The sequence below is a fragment of the Aegilops tauschii genome, chromosome 3 (assembly GCF_002575655.3).
Source record: "Aegilops tauschii subsp. strangulata cultivar AL8/78 chromosome 3, Aet v6.0, whole genome shotgun sequence".
NCBI classification, from domain to species: Eukaryota; Viridiplantae; Streptophyta; class Magnoliopsida; order Poales; family Poaceae; genus Aegilops; species Aegilops tauschii.
In genome coordinates this window covers 227,888,536-227,903,327 of record NC_053037.3, presented here as the reverse complement: position 1 = coordinate 227,903,327, position 14,792 = coordinate 227,888,536, and positions in this window count along the sequence as shown.

The window sequence follows — 14,792 nt, the reverse complement described above, 5'->3', positions numbered from 1 at the left end:
GAACATGTTGTCGATCTCGATAGTGCCGCGTTGGCACCTTGCTCCTCGTCCCCTCCTCCTTGTTCCTGCTCCGCACGAACGCCTGGCACCTTGCGGACATCGGCGACAAGCAGCAGAAGGTGCGCCGCCCCGTGACCGACACCAGCGGCGGCTTTGCGGCCGCCAGAGAGAGGCGCAGCGCCGACGGCGCCACCCAGCGCCGCCCAAGCCACCGGAGCGCGCCGCGTGGCCTTCCACTCCCCCGAACGCGCTGCCACTCTCGTCGTGAATCGCAGGGCGCGGAGCGCGCTCTCTGCCGCCGACGTGCCCGTGCGGCCACCCCACCGTGGACCGGCGCCGTTACGCCAAGACCAGCCGGGATTAGCGGAGGAACGACACCAGTAACCTCCACTGATGCTGCCTGGCCACTCAAACCTCCTACCAATCCACTGCATCACCGTAATCGCTCACCGAAGATTCTCCGTTCACGGCCACCCCGTCGATCTGCCTATAAATAGAGGCCCCGAGCTTCAACTCGAACCCACACCATCCCTGCACTCCACCTAGAGCACGCCCAGCCACTGGAAGAGCCCCGAGGAGGTCTCCTTCCTCGACTCCGGCCGCCGCGACCCGCCACGGGATCCAGCTCGATTCGCTCCCATGCGTGCGCCTCTACCTCCCATCCCTTGCCAGTAGCTTCACTATGCATCCCTCCTTCTGACCCGCGCTTTAATTCGAAGTTTGCAGCCCTCCACCCGGAGTTCTCCACCATCACCCGAGCCGCTGTCCGCCGGAGAAAGTGTCGCCGTCGACGTGGTGCTCCCCGTTGGTCGAGTCCACCACCCACCGACGTGGAAGAACACACTGAAGCTCTTGGTACCCTCCGATCCTCCTAACTCACCGTGGTTCGACGTCGGCGTCCACCGCAGTCTTCGGGCGCCGGTGAGCTTTTTAAACCAGACATGTGGACCCCCCCTGTCAGCCTCTCTTCTGTTTCCACTCGCGAACCGTTTTCTGTTGGCGCCTTCGGGCAAATACGCTTTCCCTCTTGAGCTTGCGCATTTCCAATCAAACCGTTTTCTGTTTTCTCAGTTAAAACCCTGGAACTTTTCTGTTTCATTACAGATAGGTCCCTGGACAGAAACCTTTATAACTTTTTAATAAAAAGGGATTTCTGAGTGATTCTTTTTCTGACAGTCTTAAAATTTTGTCTAGTTTTTTATGAGATTTATTTGGACAATTTTTGGAAAAGTTTCTGTGCACACGTTGGTTTTCACATTAGTACCCGTTTTCGTTATGCCGTAGGTTCCGGAAGAGGTGACGGAGCCGCGAACTTCGCCGAGCTAGACTCCGACTTCTCCGAACTAGGCAAGCATGTTTGAACCTTTGATATGACAGGTGTTTTGCATGTTTGCATGAAAGTTTGTGCGTGGCATATGAGTATCGGTGAGTTCCCCGTTGCTTGTGAGGCAACTACCCGCATTTTTCCGAAGTCGCGATGATCTCTGGTGAGAGATGGCCAAATCATGTGGTGACATGAAGGGCAGCAAGGTGGTACTGTTGTAGCATGCCAGCCTTGCGTCATCCGACAAATTCCGACGTTAACGTGGACGGAGTCACGTTATCGTTCTTTTCCCCTCCGTGCTGCCACATGTTTCATTTGCCAGGATGCGGTTTAGTAAGTTGGTAACCTCTTTCCGTGTACACACCAAACAGAGGGGCCGGGATGATGGTACCTTGTCCCAGGATTAAAGCCAGTCATCCGGTCAGGGGGCATGGGTGTTTTCGGTTGGGACCGAGAGGGGGGGCACCCCCTTAGAGCACGCGTATAGAAATTTGATCCCATGCTACGCGAGGTTGTAGCCTCCCCGTCTCATGGTTTTTCTTGAACGTTGCCGAGGGTGATCCCTGGCTTCGGAATTGTTGAATGGGTGTGTACTGGTTAGACGTGTTTCTTCCAAAACACCGTAAACGGAACTAGTCCCCGTGACTACTGAAATCCGTTGGCTGTGGTTAAGTACAAACTCTGCAGAGTCAAAATTCTTCCAAGTCATCGTATCCATGATCACGTAGTGAAATCAGTATACCCATATCTATCTGCGTGGAAAACTTGTCCCCGGTGAACAAACTCAAGTGGTAAACCCAGTTTAATTATTATTTCTGTGGACGGACTAACCTTATATTTGTCTCGTACTTGTGATAATTTATACTCTCGAGCTAATGAATTTTTGAGCTACAATATAAGCCCTTTATGTGATGTCGCTCAGACGTCCGACTGTGGCATGTTCGTCTTTTATTTTCTGTTATAAGCCCTTTATGTGATGTCGCTCGGACGTCCGACTGTGGCATTATTATTATTCTTGCAGTTTCCTCTCGAGGAGTCATTCAGACACTCGTTTGGAACCAGTATTATTATTCTGCAGTTTCCTCTCGAGGAGTCATTCAGACCCTCGTTTGGCACAAGTATTATTATTCTTGCATTTTCCTCTCGAGGAGTCATTCAGACACTCGTTTGGCACCAGTATTATTATTCTGCAGTTTCCTCTCGAGGAGTCATTCAGACCCTCGTTTGGCACAAGTATTATTATTCTTGCATTTTCCTCTCGAGGAGTCATTCAGACACTCGTTTGGCACCAGTACTACTATTCTGCAGTTTCCCCTCGAGGAGTCATTCAGACCCTCGCTTGGCACCCAATATTTATTATCTCTATGTCTGAACGCACTGGTTAACTTGTTCATATGCTTCATGTTTACATTTGTTATATCTTATGTCCGAACTGTCTTGCGAGTACTTTCATAGTACTCACCTGGCTTGTTGATTTGGCCAGATGTTGACGAAGGCAATCTCTTGGATGAAGAGTTTGATAGCGCGTCCGACGCCTAGAGGAGTCCTAGTCAGTCCTGCGCGATTCCGGATATTGGTCACTTGTATTATATACGCTTCCGCCACCCGCAATAAGTCTCCTCGAGCCTCACTCCGACGCTCGAAGAGCTGTAGTCTTCAGGAGTCATATCACTTGCTTCGCGGTGATATTTCCACCACCGTTATTATCGTGAGTTAGTAGTTATGCCACCCTATCCGCCATCTTGTTTTATCGGCGTGCATGTAATAAATTGTTTGGCAGTTTCTGCTCAACTTTGTATTCTATTCAGTACTCCTGGTATTTTTCTTCTGTGACCATGATATTGTCTACCAGTGAGAAGGAATTCTTCCTTACTGGTCTGTAAAGGGGATTAGTCTCTCAATAATTATATTATTGAAAAATCGGTCGCGACAAGCTTGGTATCAGAGCCAGGCTGACTGTAGGAAGCCACTAGGTGCGATCGCTAATCGGTTATTAGCGTCTTTTGTGCTTTTTCAGCATTTTCCAATTGTAGCTATTTTCTGTTGGTCATCATAAATTTATGACATGACTACTCAGAATTTTTGCCTACTTTTGTAGATGGCTGGCAGCAGCTGTGAGAATCGAGTGTTCACGAACGTGCCCGAGGGGTTTGTCAAGCTCCTCGTCTCCATCACCAAGCTCGCGATCGGACCAGCAGCCCGCCCGGAGTTCACGCTCTATCAGCACAAGCTCAGCGACGACGTGTCTATGCACCAAGCTGTGGTGCAATTCAAGGGAGGACGTTCTGCAGCTCTCCACTTCCGTTTTGTGGGAAGGGCCATGCCTACGGAGAGGCATGCCATGCAGATGGCTGCCCGTGAGGCGATAGCTCGTCTTCGGGACATCCTTCCTATGATGAAGACTCGTCGCTACCGCTACCTCCCATGCCATGTGCCATACACCAGTCACTATGCATTCGCCTGCCATCGGGGAGAGCGAGATGAAGCCATCGAGATGGTTGTGGAGTATCTCAAGGCTCTGGAGGAGTCTTTCGACAATCTCATAGACGATCTTGTGGCTGCCCGCATGGACTTAGTCCGGGGCGGTCCTGCCAGCAGGAAGGAGCTTCTCCACACGGCACCGCCTCTGACCTTCGTCTCGTCTTCAGCCTCTTATGCACCAGCCGTTTTGGCCACTTCTCGCCGTCTGCCTACCACTGAGGAGTTCGACCGAGTCATCGCTCCTACTCCAGTCAGAGCCGCACCACCCGCCGCACCCGCTCTGCCACCCGTCGCTCCCGCACCGTCACCGCAGCGCAGCGTTACGCGCCAGGAGCCAGCTAGAGAGGAGGTGGAGGTTGATTCTCCTGGACCGCTGAGCCTTGCCATTGGCAAGGGGAAGGAAATCTTCACCATCTCCGACTGAGAGCGCCGAGTAGCCGCGCGTTATGTCTGCTTGTATGATGTGTTTCCTCTGTACGCTAGTTTGTATTGGTGTGTTTGCTGCCCTCCGGAGGAGTACGCTAGTCTAAATAACATGTCAGGAATGTGTACGCACATCCTGAGTGCTGTATCATGTGTTTGTTTTTCGCATGTAAGATTTGTGTTAAGCAGTCTTTTCTCCATGCAAAACCGCGTATGTTTTCCTTGAAAACCTTGAGGTATTTTAAATTGTTGCCTTTGCAAAGTTTTCCTTGTGCTACACATTTTTTCTCATGGGTTTTGCAAAATAATACCCCAGACTAGAAAAATGTCTTGTCCGTGGACTCGCTCCATGCCCAATCAGCCAGAAGAGGTTTATGGGACACAGACTAGCTACAAATTCACTCAGGGTCAGTCCAGTCAACAAGACAGCGAAGCAGCCCTGTCTCAAGTATGCCGTCTCTTCGAGCAAAGCCAGCAACAGCACCAAGAGATGATGAATCATGTCATCAATATGGGAAACCACCGTGAGCCCTATCAACCACATTCCAAGTTATCTGAGTTACAGAAGACTCGCCCCTCAACTTTTTCTCACACCGATAGGCCACTGGAAGCCGATGATTGGCTTCGTGACATTGAAAGGAAACTGATTATTGCTCAGTGTTCAGATCATGAGAAGGTGCTTTATGCACCACACTACCTTACTGGAGCAGCTGCAGCATGGTGGGAAAACTTCCTACACATGCATCCCAGTGAACACAACATCACCTGGGAAGAGTTCAAGGAAGGCTTCCGTGGGGCACACATCCCCAGGAGCATCATAAAAATCAAGAAGAGAGAGTTTGATGACCTGAAGCAGAGAGGCATGTCAGTGACAGAATACAATGGTCAATTTACCCAGCTGTCTCGTTATGCCTACTACGAGCATATGACAGAAAACAAGAAGATGGAAAAATTCCTAGACGGCCTGGCACCAGCACTAAGATGCCAACTGATTGTACACACCTTTCCGGACATTAAAACTCTGGTGGACAAGGCCATTACCTTGGAGAATGAGCGCCGTAGTCTGGAAGATATCCGTAAGCGAAAGAGGGACAAGACGACTCTTGCTCGCAACAACCGAAGCAAGACTGAGGTTCCAAGGACAGAAACAAGGAGATCCACGACTACTGATCCAAGGCCCGTCGGACAGTTTCATGCCAGGGACATAGAGTACACGTACCGTCCAGGGGTCACCTGCTATGCTTGTGGTCAAGAAGGGCACTATGCTAAACAGTGCCCAAAGCCAAGAAACTCGGCCCCCAAGCCAAACAATGGTGGAAACAATCCAGCCCCCAAGCGCAACAATTTTAATCCCAACAACAACCACAGGAAGGGTCACCTGAACCATGTGACCAGGGAAGAAGCGCAGAATGCCCCAGACATCGTGCTCGGTACGTTCCCTGTCAACACAGTACCTGCCACGGTTTTGTTTGATTCTGGAGCTTCCCATTCGTTCGTTTCGAAGAGTTTTGTTTTACAACATGGTTTTCCGATACTTCCTTTGGAAAAATCTATGATCATCAAGTCCCCCAGAAATAAAAAAATCGCTCAGGGTTACTGCCAAGGAGTGGTCATTGAGTTCAAAGGACTACAATTCCTAGCAAATCTCATCGTGTTGGAGAGTAAAGGACTGGATGTCATTTTAGGGATGGACTAGTTGACCACCAACAAAGGATTCATTGACTGTTTCAATCGGACCGTGATTTTCACCCACCATCATGGCAAGACAATAAGGGTTTCCCCTCAAGAAAGGCCACGATCACAGCAACCAAAACTGAACAAGATGGACATTGCAGAACTGAGAAAAGTTCTAGTGGTATGCGAGTTTCCTGATGTGTTCCCTGAAGAACTGCCAGGCATGCCACCAGACCGAGAAATAGAATTCAGCATCAAACTAGCACCTGGCACCGCTCCCATCTATAAGAAGCCTTATAGAATGGCACCCTCAGAATTGGTGGAGTTGAAGAAGCAGATAAAGGAATTATTGGACAAAGGATTTATTCGGGCCAGCTTCTCACCTTGGGGTTCGCCAGTGTTGTTTGCCAAGAAAAAGGATGGGACACTGAGACTGTGTATAGACTATCGAGCCCTCAATATGGTCGCCATCAAAAACAAATATCCGATGCCACGGATAAATGATTTGTTTGACCAGCTCGCACAAGCCAAGGTATTCTCAAAAATTGATTTGAGATCGAGATATCATCAACTGAAGGTACGGACAGAAGATATCCCCAAGACAGCATTCACTTCCAGATACGGATTATACGAGTTTACAGTGATGCCTTTTGGACTAACGAACGCCCCCGCATATTTCGTCCACCTCATGAACAAAGTGTTTATGAAATTCATGGACAAATTTGTTGTGGTATTCATTGACGATATTCTGGTTTACTCAAGGACACCAGAAGAGCATGCTGAGCACCTCCTTATTGTTTTGGGAGAACTAAGGAAACATCAGTTGTACGCCAAATTTAGCAAGTGCGAATTTTGGCTAAGACAAGTTGGTTTCTTAGGCCATATATTGAACCAAGAAGGCGTGGCCGTAGACCCAGAAAAGGTCAAAGCCATACTTGACTGGAAGCCGCCCGCCAACGTTACAGATGTGTGGAGTTTCCTAGGAATGGCCGGATATTACAGAAGATTTATTGAAGGATTCTCCACTGTGGCAAAACCTATAACACAGTTGCTCAAGAAGGACAAGAAATTTGTATGGACGGAAGCATGCGAGCAGAGCTTCCAAGAACTAAAGAAGAAGCTGACAACCGCACCGGTATTAACTGTGCCAGACATTCACAAGAGTTTTGAAGTGTATTGTGACGCATCCCGAAAAGGTCTCGGATGTGTACTAATGTAGGATGGCAAAGTTGTCGCATATGCCTCCAGGCAGCTGCGAAAACATGAGGAAAATTACCCAACACATGACTTGGAGCTAGCAGCAGTTATACATACACTCAAGGAGTGGAGGCACTTTCTGTTGGGAAATCGCTGTGAAATATATACGGACCATAAGAGCCTCAACTATATTTTCACACAGCCAGAGCTAAATTTGCGCCAACGACGCTGGTTGGAACCGGTCAAGGACTATGATGTCAGTATTCACTACCATCCAGGAAAGGCAAATGTAGTGTCCGATGCCCTTAGTCGAAACCCCAGCCCGGACAATGAGGGTCCGCAAAACTTGAGGCCTGAGTTTCAACAAGAGTTCACTAGGCTTAACATGATGTTAGTCTCTGAGGGCACCGTATCAAATCTAGAGATACAACCCACCCTGGTGGAACAAATTAAGAAAGCTCAACAGGGACATCCCAGCATCGAAGGTATAAAGAAGAAAGTGGACCTTGGTAAGGCTTCAGAGTTCATCACAGACAGTGAAGGAACCTTATGGTACGGAGACAGACTTTGCGTACCTAACATTGAGGAACTCAAGCAACAAATCTTGACCGAAAGCCACGCCGCTCCATACTCGATCCATCCTGGAGGAACCAAAATGTACATGGACATTCAGGAAAGATTTTGGTGGCACGGTATGAAAAGAGATATAGCCACATTTATTGCTTGTTGCGATTCTTGTCAACGCATCAAGGCCGAGCATCAAAAGCCAGCAGGGCTACTCCAGCCAAACAGGATACCGGAGTGGAAATGGGATGAAATAGGAATGGATTTCATTGTCGGATTACCGCGATCACAACGCGGAAATGATGCCATATGGGTCATCACAGACCGACTAACCAAGGTTGCTCATTTCATTCCCGTGAAGACTACCTACTGCACGCAAAGACTGGCCAAACTTTATCTCTCCCGTATAGTTTGTTTGCATGGAGTCCCAAAGACTATAATATCCGACCGAGGTACACAATTCGTCTCCAAATTTTGGGATCACCTACAACAAGCTTTGGGCACGCAACTAGCTTTCAGTACAGCATACCACCCTCAGACTGATGGACAAACGGAACGTGTAAACCAAATCCTAGAGGATATGCTGAGAGCCTGTGTGCTCACCTATGGATCCAGTTGGGAAGAGAGTTTGCCGTATGCCGAGTTTGCTTACAACAACAGTTACCAAGCCAGCTTGCAAATGGCACCCTTTGAAGCATTGTACGGACGGAGGTGTCGTACCCCACTGAATTGGTCAGAAACAGGTGACAGCCGTATCTTCGGCCCAGACATGCTTAAAGAGGCCGAGGAGAAAGTTAAGCAGATCAGGGACAGACTGAAGACAGCGCAGAGCCGACAAAAGAGCTACTATGATCAGAAACATCGTGAGGTCAGCTTTGAACCCGGTGATTCCGTATACCTCCGAGTATCTCCTATGAGGGGTCTACAACGGTTCAAAATTAAGGGGAAGCTAGCCCCAAGATTTATTGGACCATTTTGTGTAAAAGCACGAAGAGGCACGGTAGCCTTCCAACTAGACTTGCCCAAGGAGCTGTCAGACGTCCATGACGTATTCCACGTCTCACAATTGAGAAAATGTGTGAGTAACCTGGAGAAGCATGTACCTCATGAAAGCATTGATGTGCAACCAGACCTCACCTACAGAGAGAGGCCAGTAAAGATTTTAGAAGAATCTGAACGGAGGACCCGTCAGAAAACGACAAAGTTTTTCAGAGTTCAGTGGAGCAACCACACTGAGGATGAAGCCAAATGGGAAAGGGAAGATTTTCTCCGGGCAGAATATTCATATCTATTTGAGGATCGGCAGAAATCTCGAGGACGAGATTTTTCCTAAGGGGGTAGGTGTTGTGACACCCAAATTTTTATTTGGATTTTTCAAAAGATTTTATTTGTCTTGAGGGAGGTGATTTAAATATTTTTTTCAAAAGAACTGTCCCTTTCAAATATTTTTCTCATGACAAGAGTTTTATTTGGATTCACCCAAGACTTGCTTTTGGTCTTGGAGGTCCTTGCCTTTTTGTTTTAACTCAAGACAAAATGCTTTTCACTTGAGAAAAATGGCTTTTGAAAATCTCCTTGAAAATGCACTATGGCTTTTGGAATAATCCTTTGCCACTTTCAACATTTCTTTCTTGCCATGGCCTTAGTGCAAATCCACTCTCCTAAACCTTCCCTCATCTTTGGATCATGTTTTGCATCAACTCCAGCAAGTTGTACCTCTCCATATAATTCTTTCCATTCAAAACTTATTCAAACAAATTTCTGTCTTCTATTCTAGCCATTGGTGATTTACAAAGGAACCCCACTTTCTGTTTGGATTTGTGCCCCCAAACCAATTCCCCTCCCTAGTCCTTTGAACCCTCAACCAAGATCCATGAAGATCCACTGGCCTTCAGTTCAAAATTTTCAAACTACACTTGCTGCAAGTTTGGACCAGATTTGTCAAATTTGGTGAAATTCATTCAAATCCTTTTCCAAAAATTCCAAGTAAAATCAGGCAGCCTCTGGGTGCATTGAGTGGTCACCTCACCAAGTACCAGCCCAAGAAATTTTTTTTGCTTGCCTAATCATTCTGTCGAACACCTGCAGTGCTATGTCAATGTCAAATTCAGAGATTCAGAAATTCAGTTCAGCGCCCTACTGTCGTTTTCTTCAGAACATGTTGTCGATCTCGACAGTGCCGCGTTGGCACCTTGCTCCTCGTCCCCTCCTCCTTGTTCCTGCTCCGCACGAACGCCTGGCACCTTGCGGACATCGGTGACGAGCAGCAGAAGGTGCGCCGCCCCGTGACCGACACCAGCGGCGGCTTTGCGGCCGCCAGAGAGAGGCGCAGCGCCGACGGCGCCACCCAGCGCCGCCCAAGCCACCGGAGCGCGCCGCATGGCCTTCCACTCCCCCGAACACGCTGCCACTCTCGTCGTGAACCGCAGGGCGCAGAGTGCGCTCTCTGCCGCCGACGTGCCCGTGCGGCACCCCACCGTGGACCGGCGCCGTTACGCCAAGACCAGCCGGGATTAGCGGAGGAACGACACCAGTAACCTCCACTGATGCTGCCTGGCCACTCAAACCTCCTACCAATCCACTGCATCACCGTAATCGCTCGCCGGAGATTCTCCGTTCACGGCCACCCCGTCGATCTGCCTATAAATAGAGGCCCCGAGCTTCAACTCGAACCCACACCATCCCTGCACTCCACCTAGAGCACGCCCAGCCACTGGAAGAGCCCCGAGGAGGTCTCCTTCCTCGACTCCGGCCACCGCGACCCGCCACTGGATCCAGCTCGATTCGCTCCCGTGCGTGCGCCTCTGCCTCCCATCCCTTGCCAGTAGCTTCACTATGCATCCCTCCTTCTGACCCGCTCTTCAATTCGAAGTTTGCAGCCCTCCACCCGGAGTTCTCCACCATCACCCGAGCCGCTGTCCGCCGGAGAAAGTGTCGCCGTCGACGTGGTGCTCCCCGTTGGTCGAGTCCACCACCCACCGACGCGGAAGAACACACTGAAGCTCTTGGTACCCTCCGATCCTCCTAACTCACCTTGGTTCGACGTCGGCGTCCACCGCAGTCTTCGGGCGCCGGCGAGCTTTTTAAACCTGACATGTGGACCCCCCCTGTCAGCCTCTCTTCTGTTTCCACTCGCGAACCGTTTTCTGTTGGCGCCTTCGGGCAAATACGCTTTCCCTCTTGAGCTTGCGCATTTCCAATCGAACCGTTTTCTGTTTTCTCAGTTAAAACCCTGGAACTTTTCTGTTTCATTACAGATAGGTCCCTGGACAGAAACCTTTATAACTTTTTAATAAAAAGGGATTTCTGAGTGATTCTTTTTCTGACAGTCTTAAAATTTTGTCTAGTTTTTTATGAGATTTATTTGGAAAATTTTTGGAAAAGTTTCTGTGCACACGTTGGTTTGCACATTAGTACCCGTTTTCGTTATGCCGTAGGTTCCGGAAGAGGTGACGGAGCCGCGAACTTCGCCGAGCTAGACTCCGACTTCTCCGAACCAGGCAAGCATGTTTGAACCTTTGATATGACAGGTGTTTTGCATGTTTGCGTGAAAGTTTGTGCGTGGCATATGAGTATCGGTGAGTTCCCCGTTGCTTGTGAGGCAACTACCCGCATTTTTCCGAAGTCGCGATGATCTCTGGTGAGAGATGGCCAAATCATGTGGTGACATGAAGGGCAGCAAGGTGGTACTGTTGTAGCATGCCAGCCTTGCGTCATCCGACAAATTCCGACGTTAACGTGGACGGAGTCACGTTATCGTTCTTTTCCCCTCCGTGCTGCCACATGTTTCATTTGCCAGGATGCGGTTTAGTAAGTTGGTAACCTCTTTTCGTGTACACACCAAACAGAGGGGCCGGGATGATGGTACCTTGGCCCAGGATTAAAGCCAGTCATCCGGTCAGGGGGCATGGGTGTTTCCGGTTGGGACCGAGAGGGGGGCACCCCCTTAGAGCACGCGTATAGAAATTTGATCCCATGCTACGCGAGGTTGTAGCCTCCCCGTCTCAAGGTTTTTCTTGAACGTTGCCGAGGGTGATCCCTGGCTTCGGAATTGTTGAATGGGTGTGTACTGGTTAGACGTGTTTCCTCCAAAACACCGTAAACGGAACTAGTCCCCGTGACTACTGAAATCCGTTGGCTGTGGTTAAGTACAAACTCTGCAGAGTCAAAATTCTTCCAAGTCATCGTATCCATGATCATGTAGTGAAATCAGTATACCCATATCTATCTGCGTGGAAAACTTCTCCCCGGTGAACAAACTCAAGTGGTAAACCCAGTTTAATTATTATTTCTGTGGATGGACTAACCTTATATTTGTCTCGTACTTGGGATAATTTATACTCTCGAGCTAATGAATTTTTGAGCTACAATATAAGCCCTTTATGTGATGTCGCTCAGACGTCTGACTGTGGCATGTTCGTCTTTTATTTTCTGTTATAAGCCCTTTATGTGATGTCGCTCAGACGTCCGACTGTGGCATTATTATTATTCTTGCAGTTTCCTCTCGAGGAGTCATTCAGACACACTTTTGGCACCAGTATTATTATTCTGCAGTTTCCTCTCGAGGAGTCATTCAGACCCTCGTTTGGCACAAGTATTATTATTCTTGCAGTTTCCTCTCGAGGAGTCATTCAGACACTCGTTTGGCACCAGTATTATTATTCTGCAGTTTCCTCTCGAGGAGTCATTCAGACCCTCGTTTGGCACAAGTATTATTATTCTTGCATTTTCCTCTCGAGGAGTCATTCAGACACTCGTTTGGCACCAGTACTACTATTCTGCAGTTTCCGCTCGAGGTGTCATTCAGACCCTCGCTTGGCACCCAGTATTTATTATCTCTATGTCTGAACGCACTGGTTAACTTGTTCATATGCTTCATGTTTACATTTGTTATATCTTATGTCCGAACTGTCTTGCGAGTACTTTCATAGTACTCACCTGGCTTGTTGATTTGGCCAGATGTTGACGAAGGCGATCTCTTGGATGAAGAGTTTGATAGCGCGTCCGAGGCCTAGAGGAGTCCCAGTCAGTCCTGCGCGATCCCGGATATTGGTCACTTGTATTATATACGCTTCCGCCACCCGCAATAAGTCTCCTCGAGCCTCACTCCGACGCTCGAAGAGCTGTAGTCTTCAGGAATCATATCACTTGCTTCGCGGTGATATTTCCACCACTGTTATTATCGTGAGTTAGTAGTTATGCCACCCTATCCGCCGTCTTGTTTTATCGGCGTGCATGTAATAAATTGTTGGGCAGTTTCCGCTCAACTTTGTATTCTATTCAGTACTCCTGGTATTTTTCTTCTGTGACCATGATATTGTCTACCAGTGAGAAGGAATTCTTCCTTACTGGTCCGTAAAGGGGATTGGTCTCTCAATAATTATATTATTGAAAAACCGGTCGTGACAATAATTTGATCAATACGGGGGAGAGCAAAAGGATCAGCCGGACAAAGCTTTGTTTAAATCCGTATAGTCCACACACATCCGCCAGGTGCCGTTCTTCTTGAGCACGAGCACCGGGTTAGCTAACCATTCTGGATGAAAAACTTCAACAATAAACCCGGCCGCCAAGAGCCGGGCTAACTCCTCACCAATGGCTTTCCGCCTCTCCTCATTAAACCGCCGGAGGAATTGTCTGACCGGCTTAAATTTCGGATCAATATTAAGGGCGTGCTCAGCGAGTTCTCTAGGTACACCCGGCATGTCAGAAGGTTTCCGTGCAAAGATGTCCCTGTTCTCACGGATGAACTCGATGAGCGCGCCTTCCTATTTTGGATCCAGATTGGCACTGATGCTGAACTGCTGAGATGAGTCACCTGGAACAAAACCAACAAGTTTAGTCTCATCCGCTGACTTAAATTTCATTGCCGGCTCAAGCTCCGTGGTTGGCTTTTTCAAAGACGTCATATCTGCCGGGTCAACACTATCCTTGTAAAACTTCAATTCCTCTGTCGCACAAACAGACTCAGCATAAGCAGCGTCACCTTCCTCACATTCCAAGGCTATCTTTCGGCTGGCATGAACCGTAATGGTCCCATTGTGACCTGACATCTTGAGCTGCAAATACACGTAACACGGCCGTGCCATGAACTTGGCGTAAGCCGGCCACCCAAATAGAGCATGGTACGGGCTTCTTATTTTAACCACCTCAAACATCAGTTTTTCCGCTATGTAGTTGTACTCATCTCCAAAGGCTACTTCCAGCTCGATCTTACCGACTGGGTACGCCGACTTACCAGGCACCACCCCATGGAAAACAGTGTTGGACTTGCTGAGGTTTTTATCAGTTAGTCCCATACGACAGAAGGTCTCATAATAGAGGATGTTGATACTGCTGCCTCCGTCCATGAGCACTTTAGTGAATTTGTACCCTCCAACCTGAGGAGCCACCACCAAGGCTAGGTGACCCGGATTATCAACCCGGGGAGGGTGATCCTCCCTACTCCACACAATAGGCTGTTCAGACCATCTCAAATAACGGGGAACCGCTGGCTCAACAGCATTTACAGCCCTCTTATGAAGCTTCTGGTCTCGCTTGGACAGACTGGTAGTAAACACATGATACTGCCCACCATTAAGCTGCTTTGGATTGGTCTGGTATCCCCCTCGCTGCTGCTGCTGGTTACCCTGGCCAGACTGCTGATTAAAGCCCCCTTGAAAATTCTGAGAATTGGAATTTCAGCCGCCGCCCGGGCCATGAAATCCGCTGGCTCCTGAGCCGCCGCCCTGCCCATTGTTGCCATTAAAAGCGTTTCAATTTTTGAAGGCTTTCATGATTGCGCAGTCTTTCCATAGATGAGTGGCCGGCTTATCCCTAGAGCCATGCCTTGGACAGGGCTCATTCAACAATTGCTCAAGCGTCGGGCCTGACCCGCCGGCTCGGGGAGGTGGTCTCCCCTTACGTCGGTGGTTGTTACCCTGCGTATTGGCGTTGGCCACAAACTGCACACTGCCATCAGCCTTACGCTTGTTACTTCCCTGGTTCGCCGGGTTATGCTGAGGGCCCTTGCCATTGCCATTCAGTTTTCCCTTCCCTGTCCTTTCATCATCCGACGCGGGATCCTTGGTACTATCAGAGTCGGCGTACTTGACCAAAGCCGCCATCAGCGTACCCATATCATTGCAAT